At 48.3% G+C, this 26,983-nt stretch overlaps 1 protein-coding gene across 3 annotated transcripts in view; it reads right to left on the bottom strand.

Moving 5' to 3' along the window:
* Positions 1 to 26,983, bottom strand: part of ATP6V1C1 (ATPase H+ transporting V1 subunit C1) — a 150,135-nt gene that overhangs the window by 4,269 nt on the left and 118,883 nt on the right. Inside the window, exons 17-22 of one of the 3 annotated variants that reach the window (XM_042923487.1) lie at positions 14,655 to 14,790; positions 13,322 to 13,414; positions 10,593 to 10,703; positions 9,999 to 10,162; positions 9,643 to 9,651; positions 534 to 734 (exon numbers count right to left, since the gene is read on the bottom strand). The gene's annotated coding sequence lies outside the window, so the exon portion shown is untranslated. Of the gene's footprint in view, positions 1 to 533; positions 735 to 9,642; positions 9,652 to 9,998; positions 10,163 to 10,592; positions 10,704 to 13,321; positions 13,415 to 14,654; positions 14,791 to 25,471; positions 26,421 to 26,983 lie in introns of those variants that run through there. The other 2 variants (XM_042923488.1, XM_042923489.1) reach the window with 2 other exon arrangements.

Here is a 26,983-nt window from a genome sequence, read left to right as displayed (position 1 = left end):
TCCTTAAAGCCCTGGAATCCTCAGAGCAAGGCAGAATGAGAACAAGCTATGTTAACCCTAATGGGGCTCCAAAAGTGTGGAGGCCCCTCTCCCTTTGGGTCTCCACCTCTGGCCAGAGAGACTGAGCTCACAGGCAGGACGAGCTTTCTGCAAAGGTGCAGCTGAGTTTTGTACCCAGAGGCGACCATGGAAACCACTGGGGACTCTGGAGGGTGGCCATCCCTGCAAGACGCCCTTTCTGATAAACAGGGGATCAGATGGACCTTCGGTGCACACAGACAGGCCTCCCAGACTGGAACAGGTCCACTCGGGGGCCGGGAGCGGGGGAGGGGGGGGGGAGGGGGTGCGGGGGAGGCAGCGGTCCTCCACCCAGCTCCTATGACTAATTGTAGCTAACTTTATGGAGCTCTTTTATGCCCCAGCCTCTGCATAATAAGCACTTTGCATATGGATTAGCTCATTTAGTCCTCAGCAGCGTGAGGAGGTAGGTGCTATTAAAAGCCCCATTTTCATAATGAGACACTAAGACTTACAGAGGTTAAGCGACTCGTCCGACGTCGACCGTGACACCAAAGCCAAGATTTCAATGCAGGTTCACGTGACACCAAAGTGCACGCATTGGTCACGTTGCCCGTCTTCCATTTGAGAGCTGTTCACATGGGGCCGGGCAAGCATCTAGGGAGGGGTCTTCTCCGAGGGCAACCCCATTGTGGAAAAGCTACACTGTGTTCCTACTATTCACAAGGGGAAGAGGGAAGATTAAGGGCCTGGAGAAATGTTCCAGGTCCACGCCGTGTGTATGCTGTCAGTAATCCTATTCGGAATTGAGAAAAATAGAACAGTTACTGGAAATAGGGTGAAAAATTACTCCATCCACACTTTAGAACTCCCTCATTAACAGTCATGTGACCAAATCCAGGAACAAGCCATGAATATAAGAACAATGATTTGATTTTTATGTTTATTATCTACATTGCATAGGGTGTTACCCTGGCAGCGCTGGGAGGAAACGAGCTAGTAAAAATTATGTGTGGGCCGGTGGAATGTTTTGATTATCCGCATTGTTGATTTTACCTCCTGACAGATTCTTTCATTAGGTTGAATTAACTGATGCGCCTTTCAAGTTCTCAGCTAACAGCAAGCAACGCACTGAGGAATCTCAGGGAATTGCTGCCACCACAGGCCAGAGAGCAGGCAGTTTCATTCTTATCAAAGCATCTCAAATAAGAATAGCATTAGGACTGTGGGGGGAAGAAAAGAGGACAAACCCCACCTTACTGGATAAGCCCTATACAGAAAGAACAGTGAATCTCTTTTGGGTCCTCAAAAATGTACGGGGACATTTTAGGGGGACAAGGTGTGGGGGGTGATTAGAGAACGAAAGAAAAGTCAGTGGTCATGGTGAGGAACGAGTTAAAGCTAAATATCTAAACCTCTCTGGTCAAAGCTCCGGGGAGCTCTACTTGCCTCAGAGACTGAGAAACCTCCTGGGAAGATTTGGGAAAATCAAGCTTGCTCAAAAAGCAAGGTCTGAGTGGTCAGAAAGAGAGAAGGTTCTCAGTGCAGCCTCATGGCGGTTATTCAGTTCACCGCCTGCCCTGCTGATGCCCCTGGTCCTCCAAACCCTCCCCCTCTATGAACCTGTTGGACCCAAAGCCTGTAGAAAGGAGGAGGCTGTAAGCAAAACTAGAAAATACTCCCACTCAGAGCTGTTTGTGGTGCTTGCCAGAGGCTGGGGTGGAGAGTAGACGAAATGAGTGAAGATGGTCAAAAGGTATAACTTGCAGTTAGAATATAAATAAGTCCTGGGGGTGTCAGGGACAGCATGGTGACTACAGGTAACGACACTGTATTGCATATTTGGACATTGCGAAGAGAGTAGATGGATGTGAAGCGGACTTATTGTGGTGAGCATTTCACGATGAGTACAATTACAGAATCACTGTGCTGTCCGTCTGAAGCTAATGTGATATTACGTGTCAGTTATACCTCCATAAATAAGATTAAAAAATCTTTAAAGCTGTCGGATATTAGGGCATAGATGTCACCCCTTTGGCACTCCCCTCAGCAATGAAACATATAGAAAAACAGGAGAGATATGTGCTCTGGCATGTCTATCAGGAGACTGCAGCACCCAGAAGAGACGTGGAGACCCCCAGGGAGATAACAAGGGCGCCCAGTAGAAAAGCCAGACATCTGCTGGAGACATGGCAACAAGTGGGACTTTGTTATAAGAGCAACACAAAGTATTTTTCTCAGAAGAGACACTAATCTGCTTTTTGGTTGTTTTTTTTTTTTTAAAGATCACTTGTGTAGACAACTGATTTTAGGGAACCAAGAGAAAAAGTAGGGAGACCAGTTTGGAGCCTGTTGCAATAATCAAGGCAAGAGATAGATGACAGCAGCATACAGACAAAGGAAGGTGGCAGGGAGGATGAGGAAAACGGATAGACTGGAGGCACATTACGGAGGCAGAGTCAGGAAGGCTGGCTGATGTTTTGGATGTCAAGGGTAAGGAAGAGGGAGAAAACAAGAATGACTCTGATTTCTGCTTGCTTCGCAGGGTGGGTAAGGAAGACTTGCTGAGAAATTAATTTAGAGGAAAAAAATCAGGAGTTCTGTTTTAGACACTTTGAAGTTAATTAAGCATGTCTGGGAGTTAAGAGAAGACAGAACATCAAAGGAAGGTCAGTGCTGCAGCCGCAAACAAAAGTGTGGGATTCCGCAAGGAGAGAGAAGTGAGTGCAGAGGGAGAGGGGAAGGGGTGGCCTGGGATCCACCCTGAAGAAACCACTCTTCAGAGGACAGGTAAAGGAAAATGAACTTGAGAAGAGGACGGAGAAGGGGAAATCAGAGAAGTGGGAGGTGGCATCCCAGAAGCCAAGAGAAGAGGACCAGCCAAGAGAGCAATCAGTTTTGACAAAAGCTGCTGAGAAGTTGTGCAGGTCAAGGATGAAGAACATTGCGTTGGGTTTCGGAACATGGAGTCACTGGTGACCTTGGTGAGAGAGATGTCAGTGGAGGCGGAGCCAGAGTGGGTGGGTTCATGAGCAAGTGAACATGCGCATTCAACTTTACTGCCTCTTGAAACACCACAAAAACAACAATAATGTGATTGTCTTTACCATAAACCCAAAAGGATGGTGAGAAGGGACGAACACACAACAACCACAATGTTTTGCAAGCTAAAAATCACCGATGAGCTATAACTGATTAAGCAGACTGAAGGAAGCCAGATCCTGAGTCAGTAGTGAGGAAGCCTCAAACTAACACAATTTACATTTTCAAAGTCTCAGGGAATGGTGGCACCAGGAAACTTTAAAAGTAGAGGTAAGGTTAGAGGACTGGGAATTGGCATTTGAGTAATGGAAACTGGTTGAAAGCAGTCTGAAAAGTAATCATATTTGCAACCCCCCCCACCCCCCAACCATGTCCTGAATAGTTTTTTTACTGCTCTCCCCAGGCCTGGCAGAAGACAGGTTCATTCTCTGGAAAGATATGACCATGAGTCTCCAGACTGGGGTACCAAGCAGGAAGATTAAGAGACTGTATGCTTTTGTGTGCTGAGACTCCTCAAGACTCCTCCCCTCCTCACCTTCCAGAACTCAGGGAAGATTCTCTTGGGAAACTGCCCAGTCCAGAGGCAAGATACCTGCATCAGGGTTACCCAAGGAAATAGCCAGGGCAGACTGCCCTCCTCTGAAGCTCACAGTTGACAAGCTCCATTCATGTTAACAAAGCTTCAAATCAGCTTTTTTGCCCCCACTACCAAGCATAAGCAGGCAGCTATTAAAAGATATCTGAAGAAAGCCACTTGGAGAAAATAAAGACTATACAAGAGGAAGAAAACTTCCAGAAAATGATATATTTAGTATCCTCACAGCGTTTAGAAGAGATAGTGCAACCAGGAAAGAAGAACAGATTGCAAGTAAAAATAGGACCCTCAGAGAACAAACAACAACCTAAAGACCTTGGAAATTAAATTTATGATGGCAGAAATGAAAGCCTCAGTAGAAGGGCTACAAAAATAAAACTTAGGCAAAAAAAAAAAAAAAAAAAAAAAAAAAAACCAAAACCAAAACCAAAAAAAAAAAAAAACAATAAAATGGAGTATAGGAAAAAAAAAAATATGGAAATTAGGGGATCTGTCTAGGAGTTCCAGTACCCAAATAACAGGAGTGCCAGAAAGAGATATGAAAACACAGAGGGGAGGAAATCGTCAATGAAATAATTTAAGAAAATTTTCTAGAGTTGAACTGTCAAAATGGATGAAGGTAAACCTATCCCCAAGCACATCATTGTAAAATTTCAGAACACTAGGGACAAAGAGGGGAGACTGCAGGCTTCCCTAGAGAAAATAGATGACATTCAGAGGGTTAAGAATCAGAATGTGTTGGGGCACCTGGGTGGCTCAGTCAGTTGAGCGCCTGGCTCTTGATTTTGAATCAGGTCACGGTCCCACAGCTCATGGGATCAAGCCCTGCATCAGGCTCTACGCTAACAGTATGGAGCCTGCTTGGGATTCTCCCTCTCTCTCTGCCTCTCCCTCACTTGTGCTTGCTCTCTCTCTCAAAATAAATACATAGACATTAAAAAAAAAAAAAGAATGTCTTTGGACTTTTCAATCATAACACTGGAGGCTAGATCACAAGGCAATGTTGCTTTCAAAATTCTGAAGGAGTTATTTTCAACCTAGATTCTTTTTATACCTAGCCCAACCATCTATTAAGTAAAAGCTTAGAATACAGACAGTTTCACTTGCAAGGTCCCCCCCAATTTACCACCCATCCACTTTTCTCAAGAAGTGACTGAAAGATGTGTCCCACAAAAATAGGAAAGGAGAAGAGTTTGGACTTGGGATTGAAGAAAAAGATGAAGAGATTCCCAGGCTGATAGTGAAGGAACCTCCTAAGAGACAGTGCCACCTACAACAGCTCAGGAAGACAGACTGGAGACGATCTACATGAGGAAGGTGGTCAGAAGGCTGTGGAAGAGATTTCCTCAAGAGGATAAACAAATTTGATAGCTGAATCTAAACATCTTGAGAGGAGTTAAATAGTGACAGCCTTTAGTGGAACTGGTGGTGAGTACATGGAAAACTAAGTAAATGAAAAAAGGCATTCCCAGGAAAATTAAAGGGTGTATAAAAAAGAAAAAGTCATCTACATTTCAGATATGCCTCAGCTCTCAATATCATAATAAAATAAACACTGATTTTTTAACGAAGCAAAACTATAACGTCACCATGCCCTCACCCTGATGTAAGTGTATATGTGAGTGTTGCAGGGAAGAGGAAGGAATGATGGAAAAAATGAGAGTCAAATCTTCACTCTCTCTAAGGGAAAGTCAGTAGGTAAAAGTGCCTAAAATTGAGGGATCAAGAAGAAGCATGATACTAGCATTTTATTTAAAAAACAGAGAGTTCAATGCCAAAAAGAAAATCAGCAGGGCCCCTGGGTGGCTCCGCTGCTTAAGTGTCTGACTCCGATTTCAGCTCACGTCATGATCTCACGGTTCATGGGACTGAGCCCTGCATCGGGCTCCACAACAACAGCATGGCGTCTGCTTGGGGTTCTCTCCGTCTCTGCCCCTCCCTCAGTTGTGCTTGCTCTCTCTCCATCTCTCTCTCTCAAAATAAATAAATAAACTTAAGAAAGAAAGAAAGAAAGAAAGAAAGAAAGAAAGAAAGAAAGAAAGAAAGAAAGGAAGAAAGGAAGAAAGGAAGAAAGAAAAAGAAAATCAGCAAAAGGAGTTATAAGTAGCTGTCTTTGATGCGGGAAGCAGACCAGGGGACTATTTTTCATCACAAGCCTTATGGAACTACTTGATTCTTTAAAAAAACGTGTGTGGATCATCCCACCAAAAACAGAAACCAAAGAGAAATGAAGGTAAACAGAAAGTGCAGAAGTGATGATGGCATGTGTAGACAAGTGTTTTGAGATATTTGGTTCTAAAGGGGAACAGAAAAGTGAGGTAGCTTGGGTCAAGGGTGGGTTTTTTAAAGATGGGACAGGGAGCACATTTGGCATGAGACTTGTCTACCAAGAGAGAGACTGGTGGTGCAGCAGAGGGAGGATTCCAGAAGGAGTGAAGTCCCTGGGAAGATCAGAGGGATGGGATCCAAAGCCCACAGGGTGGGGATAGGTGTTGATATGGGAGGAACACCTCCTTCCCTGGAATAAGAGGGAACAAAAAGATAGACACAGACACAAATAACATTGCAGAATTTGTTGCGACCCTGCCTCTTGCCTTGTCAGGCCTCAACAAGATACCCAGAGTGGAACCCAATGCAAGACACTGGCAGTTATCCGAGGAGTAACACACAGAGCATCTCCAGGCGTGTTCCTGGTTCTTTCAACCCTCCCACGGTGTGGGATGCCAAACTGCCTCTGCTCGATGAGTAACTCTCCCACAATGGATGTATTAACCTTTCATCTCACAGGAATAAGCACGTCTACCTTTGAAGATAAAGATGTCCACTGGTAAGGTGCTGGATTCAATTTTCCAGGGCGGGGGGTGGGGGGGCTGGGGAAACCCTCCTGCTGCAAAACGACTACATCCCAGGTAAAAGCATACTTACTGATGCAACACTGGGCTTGTAGGAAATCAGGGAAATTGCCAAGGGACCCCCTCCCCGCAAAAAAAAGGAGCAAACCATAAGTGGAAATTAGAGCTGCAAGCAGGGATCAGGCAGGGAAGAAGAGAACTGTCCTCGGAGCAAATGGTGGCAGCCGAGGCACGATGCTGGTACCCTTGAGCCAGCAGCCTGGAGGGGGAGCCGAACCTTGGACTCTTCCATTAGGCCACAACTGTGGAAGAGGTCTGAGTGGTTCCAAGTTAGCAGCGCTTGGCAGAAACAGAAGCAAATCCTTCCAGAAGAGAGCACCCCCGCCCCCGCCCTGTTTAAACCTGGAAGATTCCCACAGATGAAGATCTAACCCATGTGAGCACACACGCGCGTGCACACACACACACACACACACACACGCAGAGATTGGCAGGCCAAGGAGGGGCAACAATGAGCATGAGTGACAGTCAGCAGGCACATCTTCATGAAAAGACAGGAAAAGGAGATTAAAACAAAGAACAACAACAACAAAAACAACAAAACCTGTCTTGCTTACCTGAATTTGGCCTTCGGAACACATACCACAATCGTCTGAGTTCTTACTACAATGCACATTCCTGGGCCCCATTCCAGGCTCACTGAGCCGGGCCTCTGGCACTTGAGTCTGGGAATCTGCATTAACCCTCACTCCCCACAGAAAGAAAACCAGACACGCAGACCTGGCTTTCCTTTCCACAATCATATTCCTACAGCTTTTATTGTTCACTCATTCATCAAGAAATGATCACAGCAGGCCCATCCATTCAAAAACCTAAAGGGAAACTTAAGAAAATAGCTAAACAAAAGAGCACCCCCTAGTGCCAGCACAGGGACCAAGTTGGCCTGGATGCTGTTTCTCTCCTGTTAGAAGCAGCAGGGACCTTGTCTATCCAGCCCTGAGCCCTTGGAGCCGTCACTGTGCTGGAATCCTGGTCACATGTCCGTGACTGTAGTGCATACAATACTGTGATTGAAGACGATGGGAATTGGGGACCATAATAACCACCAATGTCATAGCTTAACGTAGACTGTGTTCACCAGGCATTTAGAAGTGCTTAGAAGATCCATGGTGGGCTGTCAGGAGACTACAGGAGGGACTGGGAGAACTCACTCCAAAGGAAGATAGGCATAGGCTGGGTCCAAATAATGAGCTCATTTCAAATAGAGGACTAATTTTGAGTACAACAGAAGCTGATTCTAATTTACTTGGCCCAACCCCCAAGGCCCTTATCCTGGGGAAAGTACTGGACAAAAACGAACCAACAAAAAGGACAAAAAATGCAAACAAAACATAACACTGCCTTGAAATTGTGTATCTTAAGGAGCAGGGGACAAGCTAAGGGGAAATGTTAAGTGCCTTGTGAGGAAATTGGCAATGACAACAATAGCCAATCAAAGTTGAATGGCTACTGTGGGCCAAGAAGGGTAGAGTATTATGACAGTCCTATCAGGCAGGCATTACTGTTATTATTTTACAGATAAGAAAGCCGAGTTCAGAGAGGTCGAGCCACTCGCTCGCTAATGCACGGCAATATATCGTGGAGCCAAAGTTGAACTCAGGACTGCTCAACCTCACAAGCCACAGTTCTAAGCTTGTTTTTCTGATTTGACTGTTTAAGCAGGTGATTAAATTTCAGTGTTCTCAATTTAGAAAAGTCATTGCAGGATGTTCAGTGAAAATTCCTTCCCTCACCACCGCCACCCGGCTCCGTTCCTCACGGACAGCTAGTGCCGTTAGATTATGTGTGATATTCCAGAGATATTTTAGTCTTTGATCTGTTGCACAAGTGACAGCAGATTACACACACTGATCTGAACCTCACGCTTTTTTGCAGAGGAAAATGTCCTGTGGAGCAAGCACCCCGTATCAGTACCTAACGGGCCTCCTTGTGCTATTTTGCAGCTGTAGGATCTCACTGCAGTGTGGACGCCAAGGTCCTGTTTCCCAGTCCCTGGTCAGTAGACTTAACGGGTGTTTCCATTTTCCAAATAGAGTAGCTGGTGCACTTTACTGTGAGCAAACTCCACTCCCTCTGGAGGGACCTTGAGATCCTCCCATGGCAATCAGGCTCCTGTAAGCTGAGAGACACAGCAATACTTCGGGTTGCCCTAACCAGTGGGAGTTTACAGGGAAGGCCGGAAAGAAGGGGAACTGAACACAGGTGGAGAACAGCAGGAGGCAGAACAGCTTCTCCCAGGCACCGGGCACCTCTGCCCCCGGCAGGGGTGAGGTGTGCCATCAGCTACCCTCACTCTGCTCCCAAGCCTCCCTCTCCCATCTTGTGCCCTGGAGTCCAAACTTCAGCACAGGAGAGGGGCAGGGTCTCCGGCACGTGGATGCCTGGGGAGGCTTGGGGAGCTGTTGGCCCATCAGATACCCTGGGAGCAGAGTCCACCCATAGTCCCACCAGGTGTAGAAAAGGTAGTGGGGTCAAGTGGGTGAAAATGGGAGAGCCTGTGCATAAAGGGCCATGTCCCCAGAAAAGGCTTGGAGTTCCTTGCTCAGAGCAAAACAGACTCTCTGCCGGTACCTCTGGCCCAGCGATTTCAGAACCGCAGGGGAGGAATTTAAGTGAGCTGAACTCCAGCCAAGCAAGTGAGGCCGGAGTCAGAGTCAGAGGCTCTCTTAATGTTACCTGGTTTTTAGAACCAGGCTGTTTCAGTCTGGGGGGAAAAATGATCCCAGGGAACCACTGGTGAGGCTTTCTAGCTTAAAAAACAAGCTCACGTACCTTAGTTAACCACAGTCTCCTGAAGCGCCTATTATCAGTAGCGTTCCCATTTTATGGATGAGGAAAACCGAGGCTCGAGAGGTTGTATGAGTTACCTGGGATCACACAGCCAGTCAGCAATGGAGCTGAGACTCAAATCCAGGCCCTGTGACTCCACTTGGTGCTTCCTTGTGATTCCTCACGTTGCTACAGTAGCCCCCTCGTTTATGAGTGGGGTCCGCGCTGCAAGACCCCCAATGCCACCTGAAACCACGGATAGTGCCGACCCCTACATACACCGCATTGTTTCCTAGACGGACATACCTATGTGACCTGTAAATGAAGCACAGTAAGAGATTAACAACAATAGTAAAATAGAGCAATTATAACAATACGCTGTAATAGGGGCGCCTGGGTGGCTCAGTGGGTTAAGCGGCCGACTTCGGCTCAGGTCGTGATCTCACGGTCCGTGAGTTCGAGCCCTGCGTCGGGCTCTGTGCTGACAGCTCAGAGCCTGGAGCCTGTTTCAGATTCTGTGTCTCCCTCTCTCTGACCCTCCCCCGTTCATGCTCTGTCTCTCTCTGTCTCAAAAATAAATAAACGTTAAAAAAAAAAATTAAAAACAAAACAAAACAATACGCTGTAATGAAAGTCACGGTCTCCCTCTCAGAATATCTTACCGTACATACACTTCTTGTGGTGACGTGAGATGATAAAACGCACGCGTGACGAGATGAAGGCACGGGAATGACATAGCCGTTGTGACGCCGCCTTAGGCTACCATTGACTTTGTGTTGATGCGTGAGGAGGGTGGTCTGTAGCTGGACACGGTGGGCTGCGGGAACTGAAACCACGGATAAGGGGGGCTCCTGTACTTGAGTTTCTGCCATTCCCCAATGGCGGTGCTCCCAGCTCTCTCTGGGAGGCCCCCCGCTCCCCTCCCTCCCTGTGCTCTGGCGGGTTGTTCTCATTCACTGCCTTGTCTTAGTCTCATTCCGAAAGGTCGATGGCCCCCCGTTTCTCTGCCCAGCCCAGGCCTTCCTCCCGAGTTCCATGCTCGTCTATCTACTATCCTACTGGACGCCCCCACGTAGCCGCCCAAGTCACCTCAAGGCCTTTCTCCCTAAACCGCGTCCCCTCTTCCTCTGTGCTTTCTCAGTAGCAGTAGCTTCCCTTGCTCAAGCACACCATGTGCCATTGTATGTTGGCAAGACAGGGGTACCGTCATCCCATTTTACAGATGAAGAAGCCAAGGCACAGAGATGCTAACTTACTTGCACAGGGCCATAGCTCTAAGTCATTGACAGCCGGGATTCAAACTGAGCTCTGTGGCGCATTGCTCCCACATTAGGCTGTCCGGGAACCACTGGCCACGGTTGTCCACCCTGTTGAACGAACGAGCCAGAAGTCGTGGGGCACCCTCTTACTCGTGCTTCCCTCTCCCCCACCCCGCCCCTGCCCCACAGCTGCTCCAGAGCCAAGTCAGTCCATTCTGCCTCCTGAGGGTCTCTCAGGTCGTGCCTTCTCTCCATTCCCATCACCACTCACTCAGTTCAGCCCCTAAATGACGGCTTCCCCTGACACTGAAAAAGCCTCCTAACTAGTTTCTCTGTCTCCGGCATCAGCCCCCACCTCAGATCCTCTCTCTCTGGGAATGAGCCTTCTAAAATATACCCGAGCGGGGAGGGGGGCTGGGGGGCTCAGTCAGGTAAGCGTCCGACTCTTGGTTCCGGCTCAGGTCATGATCTCACGGTTCGTGAGTCCGAGCCTCACGTGGGGCTATACACAGAGTGTGAAGCCTGCTTGGGGTTCTCTCGTGCTCATCTCGAGCCCATCCCTCGTGCTCTCGCTCTCTCTCTCTCCCCCTCTCACTCTAAATAAATAAATAAATGAAATAAAAGTAAAAATGAAATATACCTGATCATCACATGCCACTGGTTAAGAGTCTCCGAAGGCTTCCTACTACCTTGAGGATGAAATCTCAAGTCCCCGAGACTGCCACTGCCTGTCCCCCCGTGCCACCTCTTGCTGGGTCTCTGCAACAGCCCGTAGCGTAATGGATAAAAAATAGGCTCAGCTCTTGGAGGTTTCCACGAATGGAGCCAATATGTATGCTCTGTCCATGGCACATGCTGCTAAGCCAGGTCGTCCATACTGCAGTCCAGTGACACGGAATAAAGCCTGGGTGAGAGGCGTTCAGATGCGACACAGAGAAAGACTGAATTGTGCACGAACTACTGACAAGTGTCCAGTAATCTAACATGCTGTCGTTTACCCACTCGGTCACATTCATATTGTCTTTGGCACAATGTAATCTGGTTTTACAACAGGGTCACCAATTACACCCAGGATGGCAGGATGTGTTACGGAATGATTTATCGCTCCACACCTCATAGAAAAGTGCACTTTATACATTTTCCAAAACTATTCAACGCAGAGAGCATAATTTGTGCTCAGCAGAAGAAGGATCTGGCTGTTTGATGCTCATTAGCATATTAAAGCCCCAGAGAAATCCAGCAATGCAGAAAGTAGAGCGACGTTGTTCACAGTTTTCTCTCTGCACATCTATCTAGTAACATCTTCTAGAAATGTTTCCTGTCCACAGATGTTTGGGGAAGCACTGTAATCCAGGGCAGAGTCTCTAAAGCCTTCTGGAATTTCACCTACTCTGAAGGCGGGATGTAACTGCAGATTGCCATTCTGCCTTGAACAGCTTGGGTGGATTCCCACCAGTGTTTCAAGATTCAGTTCAGGTACCACTTTTTCCCAGAAGCCATCGCTCTCTCTCGTTTTCACACACATACACACACACACACGTTTGTGACATGTAAATTGTATATAATCCCATAACACCCCTCTCTCACACTTTCTATTGTTTTAAATTATTTTGAGAGAGAAAGAGACAGCACGAGTGGGAGAGGGGCAGAGAAAGAGAGAGACAGAATCCCAAGCAGGCTCCACACTGTCAGCATGGAGCCCGATGCGGGGCTCAAACTCCTAAAACCGTGAGATCAAGACCTGAGCCGAAACCGAGAGTCAGACGTTTAACCGACTGAGCCACCCAGGTGCCCCTTCTATTGGTTTTTCTGGAAAATCCAGCTTGGACTGACTACAGCTGAAATAGAATTATGTATGGGCTCCAGCACTGGAAGCTTGCTGCTAGAGCAGCTCCTGCCTTACTCCCTCCCAGGTTCAAGTTCAGCTGGAGGGCAGGCACCTGCCTCTTCAGCAGGCCCATCCCATTGGTCACATGTCTGATCACTGTAGACAAGGAAATGAGTGCAGGAATGTGGCCTAGACCATGGGGGCCACCTCGGAAGTTGGGAGGAGAAAAGCTCTCAGGTACCCCCCCCACCCCCCGCCCTGCCCCGATCACATAGGGCCTGCTGCTGGGGCCTTACCTCCCTCTACCCAGCCCTCCCAGGGCCAGTATGTGGCTGATTCTCTGGACCCAGCGCGACATGGGCCAACTTTTCCTTCCTCATCTCACTGTTGCTGCTGGTTTTCTAAGTGTTTGAATGCTGTGAAAGCGAATTAAGTCCTGCCCTGAGACGCTTGCTGGTGGTAGTAAAAACACCGTCTGTTCCAGGAGAACACCCAGCCAGGAGGGCTGATCCCACGTATGAAGACTTGCAGGCACTGTGGGGACATTTTCCTCGCCCTGCTAGGTCATTTTCCCCACTGATTTTGCCACTAGAATTTGAACAAGTTTGGTTTTAAGGGGACGTCTTCAATTTGTAGGATTTGAACAACAAATCCTGCCGGGCAGAACTTGTCAGAAGTGAGGAGTGAGAGCTGGCCAAGAGTGATTTCGTGGAGCCCCCTGAACACACTTCACTGGCTCCACACCTTCCAAGGACCAAATTCAAACTCTGTAAGTGACCTTCAAGCCAGGCTCATCCCTCAGCACGACCTGACTTGTGCTTGACCTTCCAGCACCTCAGAACCGCACATGGCCCCCACATCCACCATCCCATGCCCTTGCTCATGCGCTTCCCTCTACCTGATGCCTTCCACCTCCTGTTGGCCCGGTTAACCGCTGTCTTTTAAGCCTCGGCTGTCACCTCCTCCAGGAAGACTTCCCTGATCTTTCTGCCTATCGAGAAGTAAGCATTGTACGCATTGTAATCATTGTAAGCTTCCAGTAATACATTGTAAGCATTTCTATTCCTCTGAGATGAGGGTAGGAGGTACCGATGCCTCGCATTCAATGTACAGCCTGGTATGTTGTGGATATTCAACACAATTTTTTAATGACAATGAATACATTCATACAGGAATGAATCTTGGTCCCTGGCATTCCAGCCCCTAAACCCCTGATACCCCTTCTGGGTATCTGTCCCACATTTTCACTGTTTTATTTCTTTCCTTCCTTTCTTCCCTTCCTTCTTCTCTCCCCTCTCCCTTCCTCCCTTCTTTCGCTTTCCCTCCCTTACCCCCAGCTGCCATTAAAATCTTCCAACAAGAAAGCTTCCAATAAACTCAGCCTAAACATAAATGACTAAGAGGACATGTTACGTCTCCACCCACCACTGCCACCACCAGTGGGGATTTTTTAAAACCCCACGCACGGTCTTAAAGCTAAAGGAATAAAACTGTGACACTGGGGTTTAGGCATTGGCTGGAAGTGATCATCTCAGGTCTCTGAGGCCCCACTGGCCCCTCCTCTGCTCACACTCATCTTCTCTGCTACTGGGTGACAGAGCAACGTGTGTGCGAGGTCAGAGGAGATGCTGCTACCCAGCAGAAAAGTCGTGAGTAAAGGGAATGTGCAGTTCTTAGTGGTTGGGCATTTGGACCCTAGAACAGACTGTCATCCACTGTTGTGTGACCTTGGTCACTCAACTTCTCTGAGGGTGAGTAAAAAATGCTCATCTCATAGGGACAGTCAAGATTAAATGAGTTAATCCCTGCAAAGCACCTAGCACAGTACTTGACTCAGTCAGTACTTGCCAAATGTTAAATATCCTGTCATTGTGACATGACAAAGTGCCCTAAAAGTTAGGGGCTTAAAACAACAATAACTTATTATTTCCTCGCAGATCTGGGGATTCTCCCTTAGGGTCCCTCATGTACTAACAGTCAGACGGTGAGGGGGCTAGAACCGCCCCGAAGGTTCTCCCATATATCTGGCACCTGGGGCCGAGAAGACCCAAATAACTGATGGTTGAATGGCTCCCCAACCGTCATACTCTGTCTCTATAGCATCAGATATATACATGTTTGTTCTATGGACTCTCCAGCATGGTGGCTTCAAGTAGCCAGACTTCTCACATGGAGGCTCAGGGCTCCAGGGAAAGTGGACAGAGACACAGACGCAGACACAGAGACCTGACCTTTCCTGACCTAGCATCAGAAGTCTCAAGGCATCACTTTCTCCATACTTTTTTGGTCAAGGTAGTCACACAAGCCCATCCAGGTTCAAGGGGAGGGAGCACAGTCCTCACCTTTTGATAGGGGGGTGGCAAGGTTCTAAAAGAATATGTGGTGTGGGAAAGATTGTTATGACCATTTTTGGAAAAAACAGTCTGACACAGTATTATCACAGTTACCATATATTGAGCACCTGCTGTGTGTTTTGTGACTTCCATATACTATCTAGAAAGATTAAAAAAAAATATTTTTTCTTAACGTTTATTTATTTTTAAGAAAGAGAGACAGAGCATGAGCAGTGGAGGGGCAGAGAGAGAGGGAGACACAGATTCCAAAGCAGGCTCCAGGCTCGGAGCTGTCAGCACAGAGCCCAGCATGCGGCTTGAACTCCTGAATCATGAGATCATGACCCAAGCAGAAATCAGACGCTCAACTGACTGAACCACCAGGCACCCTCTTGAAAGATTTTTTTTTAAGTTTATTTATTTATTTTGAGAGAGAGAGAGTGTGTGAGAGCAGGTGAGGGACAGAGAGTGAGGGAGAGAGAAAGAATCCGAAGCAGGCTCCACACTGCTAACGTAGAGCCCAATGTGGGGCTCAAACTCATGAACTGTGAGATCATGACATGAGCCTAAGAAATCAAAAGTCGGATGCTTAACTGACTGAGCCAGCCAGGCACCCCTCTAGAAATATTTTAAAGCACTGGATTGGTTGAATAAATTGTAGATTTAGGAGCTGAGCCTGAAAATAGACATGATATGGGGGATCTGCAAGAATCACAGAACATAAAATCCTTTTCCGCAGAAAGGGGACATGGGGATAGTTGCTCATTATCAAATGTACAACAGTTACACACAACTCACAGCTCAAATTGCATTCAATTACTCAAAACAAAGCTTACCAAATTTTGTTTAAACTGACTGCTGGAGAAAATTAAACTAATTTATCTGCACCAGCTAAAAATGATTTGTTCTATTTCTAACACATAATGTCTTTGAGGCTCTGGCAGCCTTGCTTTGTCATAGTAACCAATGCTAGAATGCATTAGCCTGCTTGTGCTCTCGCCTTCCCACGGGCCTAAATGGGAAGGTGTCAAAGGAGGAAGGGACGCACGAGCACCCTCATGTTGCCTCACGCATGGGCAGAGGAGATGTCTGTGCCTGTGTGCATGGAAATGACTGGTAAGCCCCTGGGACTGTGATTTCCTCCACTTCTGACATCCCCTAAAGGGCTTTTTTTTTTTTATTTTTTTACGTTTGTTTATTTTGAGAGAGAGAGAGAGAGAGTGCATGAGAGTGGGGGAGGGGAGTAGAAAGCGAGAGACGGAATCCCAAGTGGGCTCCACGCTGTCAGCTCCCACGAGCCATGAGTCTGACATTTAACCTCCTGAGCCACCCAGGCACCCCCACCAAAGACCTTAAGAAGCATATTTATATAAACCAAGGAAGCAGGTTACCTGGGAGGGAAACACTTCAACTAGCTAGTATACTAGGGGATTGGGTCATCTTCCCAACACCCGTGATCAGGTCCTGCTACCTATCGGAATGCAACCCCAAGGGTGTGGGCGATCGAGAGGAAAGAATGGAAGGCTGGCAGGGTGGTGTGCAGTCTGGGGTATTGCATAGTCGCAGGGAGCATCTGGGAGTCAGAGCCCCGAAAGGAGGTGTCCCGGATCCAAGAACAAACCTCATCATTCACAGCCAGCCCTACACATGGAAATCAGTCCCAAAGGGACGTGTATCAACCAACTGGGCGTCAATGAGGAAAACAGAAACTACATGAGTTGCTCTAACAGAAAACTCAAAACGAGTACAAATAATGTATAAATAAATGATAGATGGATTTAAAAAATAAAGTCTGATACTTGAAGGAGAAAGTCTGATACGTATTCCAAATAGGTCCTCTCCCCAGGCCAGTACTTCCAGGACTTGGGCTCAGATGGGTCGGCTGACTCCGAGTGGAGTCAGAGAACAGGGGCACAGGGTGAAGGGATGTCACTTCAACTCCAGACCTAGAAAATGCCAACTGAATAGTCTCTGTGAATAAGGAAGAAAATGGAGCTTGCCGTATGCCAAGACAGCATGCTATTCCATCCCCTTCCGCTGGTACTTTCTTGACCTTTCTGGGAGGTCCTAATGGACTGTCCACCTCTTTCTATACAGCAGCCTCTCTCTATAGAGATGGCCACATGACCCAAGCCGGCCAATCAGAGCTTCCCGTCTCTTAGCCAAAGAGGTCGATTCACGGGAGGATGTGACCTGGGTTGTCTCTGGGGCTTATGGCTATGCGGACACGGCTGACACGAGTGCACTTTCTACTGTGGTTGCTGAGCATGAGAGATGGAGGGGGCCGGGAGACATTGTGCCCGTCGTACGGGGGAGAGTTTGTTGAATGAAGTGAAGCGTCACTAGCAGAGCTGGGAGAGAGAAGCAGCCCTACACCAGCTATGTGTGACGCCAGATCCACCCCTGGACTGCCCAGCTATATGAACCAAGGCATTCTCCTTCAGCTAAGCTCGTCGGAGTTGGGTTTCTGTCACTCCCCACCAAAGAAGTCTTGACTAACACCAGCAGTAAAACATCATCAGATTCCAGCATAGAATTTGCGGTACTCAAGATACGGCAGATTCTTTGTCAACTATACGGCTGTTGTAACGCTATTTTGTGGTTTAATGCATTCCTACCCATTTCAAGATTCCTAAAAACCTATCTCACTTAATTGCAATCTTATCCAGTCATCTCACAAACATCATGCAAAGTACAGTTGAAGGAACAGTCATCTCTTCTTCTTTCAATGCAAAAAGAAATCCTTAACGGAAATCTATGTTTTTATTGCTAACTTGAGATTCAACCTAAATAAAGTTAATGACATGCCCTTTATGTAGATAGCCCCTTAGCTACAATAAGGAGAGTGGCCTCTGTTTTATTTCCAGGAGAGGAGGTTCCAAGGTTAACATTTATCTAACTACAACTTCTGTTAAAAGAGTAAGAGGGAATATGGTACAAACAGAAAAAGATCTCCATTCTTCCTGACCACTGCTTCTTTAAGCAACTGCTGACCAGTTGTTCCTCCCCGTCCCTGGATGAATTCTAAGCAAAGTCCCACAGCTTTTCCAGTCATTCTGTTGATTAGTGAATAGGCTCCTTCTTCAGATATTGGAAAGTCCAGTTCAGTCTACTATCAAAGCTATAATCCCACAACCAATTTAAAGTTCAGGACTGACTCAGGCTAAGCGACTCAAAACAGGGGCGCGTGCGTGGCTCAGTCGGTTGAGCGTCTGACTTCGGCTCAGATCATGATCTCACGGTTCGTGGGTTCGAGCCCCGCGTCGGGCTCTGTGCTGACAGCTCAGAGTCTGGAGCCTGTTTCAGATTCTGTGTCTCCCTCTCTCTCTGCCCCTCCCCGAATCGCGTTCTGTCTCCCTCTGTCTCAAAAAATAAACATTAAAAACAAAAATTAAAAAAAAAACACAAAAACTCAAAACAGAAGAGGAAGAACATGGTGGGCTTCTCCCCTACTCCTCATCTCCCTCAAATACTGTCCTGCCCCTCCCCCAGACTCGGAGCAGGGAGGGGAGAGCGGTAAGGGCGGCAAGCCCCAGGACGGTACTTGACCAGCACAGGCCGTGTCAGGAACCAGGACTCAGGGGTGCAACCTGCCCCAAGGCTGACTCTCTCCCACCCGGAGCTTCTGCAGATTCCTCAGAGGTCTCTCTCTGAGGGAATACTAGACACAGGGCCTGCTCCTCGACCTGACCACTCATAACTACCCTCCCAGCCCCTGACTTCTGCCTCATCCTGAGTCACTCTGCTGGGGTCACTTTGCCTTGCAGATGATCCTTCAGGGCAGAGTCCCTTTAAAGGTAACTCAGGGAGCTCCTGGGGGGATCTTTCGGTTAAGCGTCAGCCTTCAGCTCAGGTCGTGATCTCGCAGTTTGTGAGTTCGAGCCCCGCATCAGGCACTGTGCTGGAGCCCGGAGCCCGCTTTGGATTCTGTGTCTCCCTCTCTCTCTCTGCCCCTCTCCCTGATAGAGCTCTGTCTCTCTCTCGCTCTTTTGAAAATAAATAGACATTAAAAAAAATAATAAAGGTACCTTAGTGCCAGCTCCCTTCCATGGGGTCCTCATGCAGCTGTGAGAAGCCCCCCCCTCTGAGCTCTCTCCTCCTCCTGCCACCATGGGCCACTCCATCCAGGCTCTGCATTCATGGCTTGAAGTGTGGCCCAGTGTCGGTCCCTTTGTCCCTCCAACTCCAGCGGGCACCTGTGGGCGCTCTCAAGCCTCAGAGTCTCACCAGGCTCACTGTGGGGAAGGGGCTGGGGACCGTCACAGGCAAAGGGGCAGAAGCGGCACCTCACAGTGCAACGGCTCCCGCCCTAGAGAGCTGCTCTCCGCCATCTCACGCTGCACCCCGAGCCTCTTCTTCTGGGGTCTCCGGGGCTGTGACAAGCTGATTTCATAATGGCTTAGAGAGTCCTGCACACATAAGCATTATTTCTCTTTCCCTTTGGGGGGTCTCTGCCGAAACTCTGAGACAACAGAAGGTGCGTCTAACACCCTGGTGCATGTGATTCACAAGATGTTTTGGGTTTTGTTGTTTTTTTTTTAAGTTTTATTCATTTAAGTAATCTCTACACCCAATGTAGGGCTCGAACTCACAAGCCTGAGATCAGCAGTCAAGTGCTCTTCTGACTGAGCCAGCCAGGTACCCCCACAAGATGGCTTTTTTTTTAAATTGTTTATTTTTGAAAGAGAAAGAGCACGAGCGGGGGAGGGCAGTGAGAGAGAGCGAGACAGAGAATCTGAAGTGCGCTCTGCGCGGACAGCAGCCCGTCCGACACGGGGCTCCAACTCCCAAACCGTGAGATCATGACCACAGCTGAAGTCGGACGCTCACCCACTGGACCACCCGGGTGCCCCAAGATACAGTTTCCAAACACAGTTTCCTCTGTTCCCTGCCGGCACCCCGAGAGACGCACAGGCCAGGCATTGTCACGCTCATCCTCCATGTTACCAGGAAAGTGGAAATGGGAGCTCCGGAGCTCCAGGCAGACAGAGGAGAGGGACCTGGTGCTCTCACTTCATCTCTCGGTTGACTCTTGAATGCTCTTTCTGTGGCGAAAGGCCAGCACGGGGCTGGGAGGCTCCCCCATGGAAGTCCCCCCACCCCCCCCCACACACACAGCCTGCTGGTCACAGCCACCCACAGCCCAGCCGGAGGGATCGTGGAGGCCCTCTCCTCACACATCACCTCCAGCTACGTGGGACTCACCACCCTTCTTCACACACACGGGCTCTTTCTCCCACCAGCTTGCTGGGGCTTCCAGAACAAGGTAGCACCCACTGGGGGCTCCAGCCACTGGGACGTGTTCTCCCACAGTTCCGGAGGCCAGGAGTCTGGGTGTCCCGTGGCTTGCACACACATCACTCCCATCCCTGCTTCATCTCTTTCTTCTCCCAAGCTTTCCTAAGATGGATGGACGTCTCTGATGGATTTGCAAAAGCCTGTTTAACAATCTCCCTAGGATCCCATTCTGGCATCTGCTGGCTCATGATGTCTACGTTAAAACACCAAGTTACAACTGAGGCCCATCTTCCCCCCCACCTCCCGACCCTTGAGGGTGGGAAGACCAGTCAGAGAAGGACAATGTTGCCGCCCTCACCTGGCATGGCTCACGTCACAAAGAGAGAGCGGGTTCCCCCCCACCCCACCTTTGGTGAACGGGGACCAGATCTGGGTGATTTCCCTGCACCCTACACTGTCCTGTTCCGAGGAAGGATTTGACTTCACTGATACAAAACCTGCCACGTATTTCTTCTCCCAAATGAGTCAGTGGGGAGGAGCTGAAATGGCAGTTGTTTAAGAAAAGAAGTGTAATATTTAAAGAGAGTTTTCCGCTTCCCCCTCGCTTGGGGAAAGGAGCCCTTAATATTCCCATCAACCGTGACACGTGTGAATCACACCCCTTTCATTCTTACAGAAGCGGCGTGATTCATCGCGAACCCTGCCTCCCAGCTGTGGGTTGCGTGTTATTCTTCTGACAGGGCAGACTTTCCCCGAGGAAGAGCTCTGGGGACCCGCCACTGCCAGCTGCGTGTTACTGTCAGCCGGCCTTTGTTCGCGTCCTTTCAGAGACCGGAGATGGGCCAGGGTAACCTCGACACCAGCTCTGAGCTTGTGACACGTTCCCAGAGTCTGCGGACGGGCTGTGCTCCCAGCGCCGTGCAAACCAGGCCGCCGTGGCCGAGAAAGTGAGCCGCAGTTTGTGTGTCTTCTGTTAATTTCAAATTTTGTGCATAAAGAAACATTTATTATGTTTTAGATTTTTTTTAATTAAAAACATTTTTCATTAATTTTTTATTTATTGAGAGAGAGAGAGAGAGAGAGAGAGAATCCCAAGCAGGCTCCTCCCTGTCAGTGCAGAGCTCAACTCGGGGCTTGAACCCACGAACCATCAGATCATGACCTGAGCAGAAATCAAGAGTCGGACGCTTAACCAACTGAGACACCAGGCGCCCCTGTTATTATTTCAATAAACTTTCCTGAAAATTTACATATAGCTGACTGCACCCATTTCATATATATAGAGAGAGAGAGAGAGAGAGAAAGAGAGAGTTTTGACAAATGGATAGATCTGTGCAACCTCCACCCCAATCAAGATAAAGAACATTTCCGCCGTCCCAAAAAGATCCCCGCGCCCATTTAACATCAACCTCCCCCTCTCCCACCTTAGGCAAGCACTGAGCTGCTTTCTGTCACAATGGATTGGTTTTGCTTATTATAGAACATTATGTAAGTGGAATCACACAGTATGTGTGATTTCTCTTGTTCCGTCTGGTTTCTTTAGCCCAGTGTCATGTTTCTGAAATTCGCTGATGTGACTGCATGTATCCATAGTCTATTTCAGTGGCTGAGTGGTATTCCGCAGTATGGATACATCACAGCTAGTTTACCCATTCCCCTGTTGAGACGCGTTCGGTTGTTTCCAGGTTTTGGCTACCATGAACAAAACTGCTATGAACATTACTGTGCAAGTCTTTCTCTTGCACATATGTCTAGAAGGAGAGCAAGCTGCATTTTTAAGAATTCGTCAAAGGTGATGGTGCAGATCGTGGCCAGGAATTGGGGAGAAATGTGAATACTGCAGGTGATTAGATAAGAAAATTATCAATAGAATTTAAGAACTTCAAAGAAAAATAAAGAGCCCTCCTCTAAAAAAAAAAAAAAGAAAATTGTAAGATTATAATACAGTGAAAATCAAATGGTGTGGGTTCCTGTGGGATGGGTAAGACGGCAGCAGATATGGAATGTCCTGGAGTTGAGGGATTTAACAGTTCCCTCGTAAAACAGTTCCCTGACCTTTCTCCAGTCTCAGACTAGCCCCACACCTTCCGGAACCACCACAAAATGAAAGTAGATATATCTGATCCTTACTTCACAGAGCTCTAAGGTCATCTCTTGGCAAATGTTTGGGTCCTTTAGGAGAACGTTATCTATAAAAGGCCAAGGTGATGTATGCTGTACTTATAAATATGGACTGAGTGCGGGAGGTCAGGCACAGAACAGGCATAAGGTATTTAACCCAGAAATTCTCTCCAAAAGGTAGTACAGAATAAGATCAGTTTTATTACTGAATAAGCATTAAGCCAGACTGTGATGTGCGGCACAATGCGCTGCGAATTGCAGAGAAAGAACAAAGTCTCACTCTTTAAAGAGCCAGGCAGACACTACCCATTCCATACGTGTTCTCAAGACAAACCATCACTAGTCCTCAAGTACGGGCAAGTGATGGCACCATTGGTCACACGTAGTTCATTCTAACTCTACCTGGTAGTTGAGGACCTTGTGTGCTAGCTAACTGGCTTTATCCAGAGGAGAAATGACCTTCCGACTTCATGATAGGAGGTTATCTTGAGGCTTAGAGGGAGGTGCTCACCGAAGTTAGGCTCCTACCCTCCCGCCTAAGACAGAGCACTGTCTCCCTTGATGTTCACATTTCAAAGACATGGGGCCTAGGTCACCGACAGAGACACTCCTGGGCCACAGCGTTGGCAAAATGCCAATCTAGTCTTCAAAACGATTTGTGTATCTTTCGGGGCGCCTGGGTGGCTCAGTCGGTGAAGCATCTGACTCTTGGTTTCGGCTCAGGTCATGATCTCGTGGCTCACAAGTTCGAGCCTCGCATTGGGCTCTGTGCTGACAGCTCAGAGCCTGGAGCCTGCTTTGGATTCTGTGTCTCCCTCTCTCTCTGGCCCTCCCCCACTTGCGCTCTGTCTCTATCAAAAATAAATAAATGTTAAAAAAAATTTTTTTTAAATGATATGTGCATCTTTCAAAGATAGGAGAAGGCACTTATAATGGCAAGTTTCCTAAAATCAATGCTTGGAAAAAACGAGAGAGAGAAAAGGGAAATCTCTTCCTTTATTTTCAGCAGAGAGAATTGAATCTGCTTTTAGTTTGTTTTTGTTCTGACAGTACACACTGGGTATTCCTTAAAATGATGCACACAAAATAAATCCATTTTGGCCCAGCGCCCAATCCGGGGCCTCCGGCTTTGGAGTGAGTAAAGTTGAGGGATATGGAGCCAGGGGCTTTGATGCAGGACGCTATTCTGGAGTCTTCCCTCCGACCCTTCCCATCTCATGGCTGCTAAGAAACCATCCTCCTCTCCTCCCACTGCCAGCTTGAGGACCTTGACTCTTATTTGGTCCTTGCAATCCTCCAGAGGCCCCAGTAAAGTCCCCGATTGACCCCTCACCTCTGGAGGCACCTAGGGTCAAGGACACCTCGAGGCAGGGGCCGTGGCTGGGCACTGTTTGGGCTCAGTGAATCAACGTCTACGCGGAACACAGAGAAGCTTGTTAGATCCAAACCCAGCATGACCTGCGCCCCCTTTCCTGAGCCAACGTCCCTTTCGTTCTGTCTACAGAGACGTGTGACGCTGCCGATCCAATTACCGCAGTCTCTTTCTAAGACGTTACCAGTTTCTAAATGTTTTGAACTGAGACTGGGTGGCTTCCCTTCCTAATGAACTCAAGAGGCCTCTTCCCTGATGGTGGCAGCTAGAATTATGGCTCGCTTCACTCTGAGAGGGGGGTGTACAGAGTGACCCTTTTGTCACTCTTGTTTATCTGGGCTTGTTTCTCTGGAGGAGGAGGACATTGTCCAACAGATGCGTTACTTTACCCCAGCCACTCTGCTCTCGCGGAGAGCAGCTGACACAGCGGGTGCGGGGCTGAGAGTTTGTGTTTGCTGCTGTGTGACACTGCAGGAGGGGGAAGATGGTCGATACTGTCATTATTTAAAGTCAGTTCCACCTACTGGGCTGAGTCACTGGAAGGAACGTCGCTGCCTGGGATTTTGCATCAGTCTCAAAAATATGCCTCTTACAAGGCCTCCTTAAAAGGAGGGCTGAGTGGGTCTGCAATCCTGCACACAGCTACCTCTCTGCTCAGGGCCTGGGGTCCCCCGTGCACCCCGACAGCAGTGATGTGGCACGTTTGTCTCTGATCGGAGCTCGGAGGGAGGCAGGGCTCGTTCCCCCACTTGGCCCACAGGCTGAGAGTGGATGAGGCGGGGGCGCTGCCCCAAGGCAGCCGGAGAGCAGCCTGGCCCAGAATCGGCATTCCCTTCCTCCTGGCCTAGTCCCGAACCAGTAAGGGAGGAGAAAGGGGCTTTGCGTCTGAAAACATGGACCCCAAAAGTGCACCTGTGGCCAGCCAAGTCAACAGAGACAAAAATCCACTTTGGCTGAAATGACCCGACCACCTGACATTAGATTTCAGAAGAAATGAGACCATTTCCTTTTTTTTTTTTTTTCTTATTCTTCAGACCATGGTAAATATTCTCTTCCTGCCCCTCAAAGTCCCAAACAAGAGGCTTCCTATAAAAGCCTTGACTGGTTTCCAGAACACTTGTGACTATTCACAGGGAAACCAATTATTTCCCAAGCGGTGAGTTCTAACGGTTCTAAGAACACAGCTTTGGAGCCGAGGCAAACTTTGGTGACTTTGGGCAAGCGACCGTGACCCTGCATCTAGTTACTCATGATTTTTTCATCACAGGGTTACTATGAAGGTTGAAAGAGATAACGGATGCAAAACACTAAGCACAGAGTCTGACACTTATTAAGCCCCCTATAAATGCTGAAGATAAAATTATAAAATGTTCAATAATTATCTCATGCTACCTATCTGGACACTCCAAGTAATCGCTCTAGGTTTACTTTTTAAGCACTTTCTATAAGGACAGTCCCTTAAGATTTCCTCAGTAAAAGCGGTTTAAGCATGTGTCTTAAACTCTACGTTTTCCACATGCTACCAAAACAAAGCTCCTCTAATGAAAACATTTACTTTTCATTTGTCATGTGGGTGACTGGAGCCCCCTACTGTCAGGGGAGCCCTCAAGTACTTGGTTTAGAGGATTTTCCATCCAATTTCCAAACTCTTGGGAGCCTTTCGAGAAGTCCTGGTTAAGGCTCAGGAGGATTGGTTAACCCATGAGAACAGGTCCCACACCACTAAGAAGGTGAGAAAAGAAAGCTTCCCTCTGCATAGTAACAGGGCACGCTCTCCAAGAGTGAGGCGAGCTGGGACTTCTCAATGCTGCTGCTTCTTTTTTTTTAATGTTTATTTATTTTTGAGAGAGAGAGAGAGAGCGCACAAGCAGGGCAGGGGTAGAGGGAGGGGGATAGAGGATCCAAAGAGGGCTCCGCGCTGACAGCAGCGAGCCCGACGTGGGGCTCGAACTCGCCAACTGCGAGATCACAACCTGAGCCAAAGTCAGACACTTAACCGACTGAGCCACCCAGGCGCCCCTCGATGCTTCTCGAGTACTCCAGAGCCCCTCTCCACCCTCCTCACCTCCTCGCAGAGTCAAGCCTCCTTTCACTGCACCTCTGGACCTTGAGGTGTCTTTGGGGTTCTTTGCTACATGGATGCCAACCAGAACTACTCATGGCAGACACCTCATTGCCCCCACCTGGCCCTGCTCTGAGGAAGGGATGGGGTCTGGGAGCTTCCCCCAGCCTCCTAAAACAGGCAGCAGAGGGATTTAGCCACATGACATCAGTAAGGGCTGAGGGGCGGGGTGTAGAGATGGGCCCTCTGCCCACAAGTTGTCTGCACAGAATTCAGACCACCGCTAGTGAGTGGCTTTTCCAATGGAAGGTCCAGGTCCATCTGTCTGATCATTTGGGAACGAAAATAGCAGCATAACAACAAAAGACAGACACTTAAATAGCCCTCGCTCTGTGCCAGGCATCGTTCTCAGCATGCTACTTATATTAACTCTTCAGTTCTGTCCTTAGGCCCCAGAATGGAAAGAGTCTGAACTCCCTCCAGGTCCTGGGGTGAGGAAGAATGCCAGGTGAGAGATGTAGGAAAAAAGAGAGCTTTCTCTTTTCTGGAAAGTCTGCCAACTTGGAACCCCTCCCTCCCCATCTCCTCTGAGATGTTCCTGTTTCACAGAAATTCAGCCTTTCTTCTGTTTTGGAATTCGGGCACCCCCAAACGCTCCCCACCCCTGCAATGGCCGGTCTCCTTCCCCAACACCATCAGCAGACCACCCACCAGGTGGCTCTGGGGCTGCACTTACCTTCTCTGGATCCCACTCAGGTTTTTAGATCATCACCAGTATCTCTAGCCTAGGCAGCTGCCTTCACATCCTCTGGCCCCAGCAGGACATAAAGATCCTCGGTCCACAAGGAAAGGTCCAAGAGGGACCCCTGAGCTGGAGAGCAAATGATATTTTGAATCCTTCCACTACTGCTAAAGAAACAAACCCATGAACTTCTCCAGGGCTGGAATTTTTTCTTTTGCTTTGTATCTCCTGCAGCTCCTGTGACTACACATGGCAGGCACTCAATAAATGTCCACTTAGGAAAAGAATGAATGATATACTTGCCCGGCACACTCAGACCTCCCTTCAGGAATATCCAGATTCAGCATGTAGTTGGTGAGCAACCGGTGGGCACTTCTAACCAGAGCGCCATACCAGTAACCAAGGTGAGAGAGTGTGGCGGAATCATAAAACCCTTTGTCCATCTGCCAAGACGGTTTGAAGGCAGAAGTGTTTCGTGATAAGGGCAGAAACGAGCTGTGCTTCAGAGGCCCTGTCAGTTCGAGGATTTCACACCAGGTCAAAACTTCAGAGACTCCACGATGGGTCAATAACAGCTAATGGGTAAAGAAATGCTCGAGCTGCTCTGGGTGCTGTAAAACCGATGTGATTCCCCAGAATAAGCGCCCGTCTCCTCAGTCGGAGCCCGCAGCTGCCACTTACATGCCCAAGAG

Source organism: Panthera leo, chromosome F2, assembly GCF_018350215.1.
Source record: "Panthera leo isolate Ple1 chromosome F2, P.leo_Ple1_pat1.1, whole genome shotgun sequence".
Classification (NCBI taxonomy): domain Eukaryota; kingdom Metazoa; phylum Chordata; class Mammalia; order Carnivora; family Felidae; genus Panthera; species Panthera leo.
Note: the sequence above shows the minus strand (reverse complement) of the source record. Positions and strands in the feature narration are given on the sequence as shown.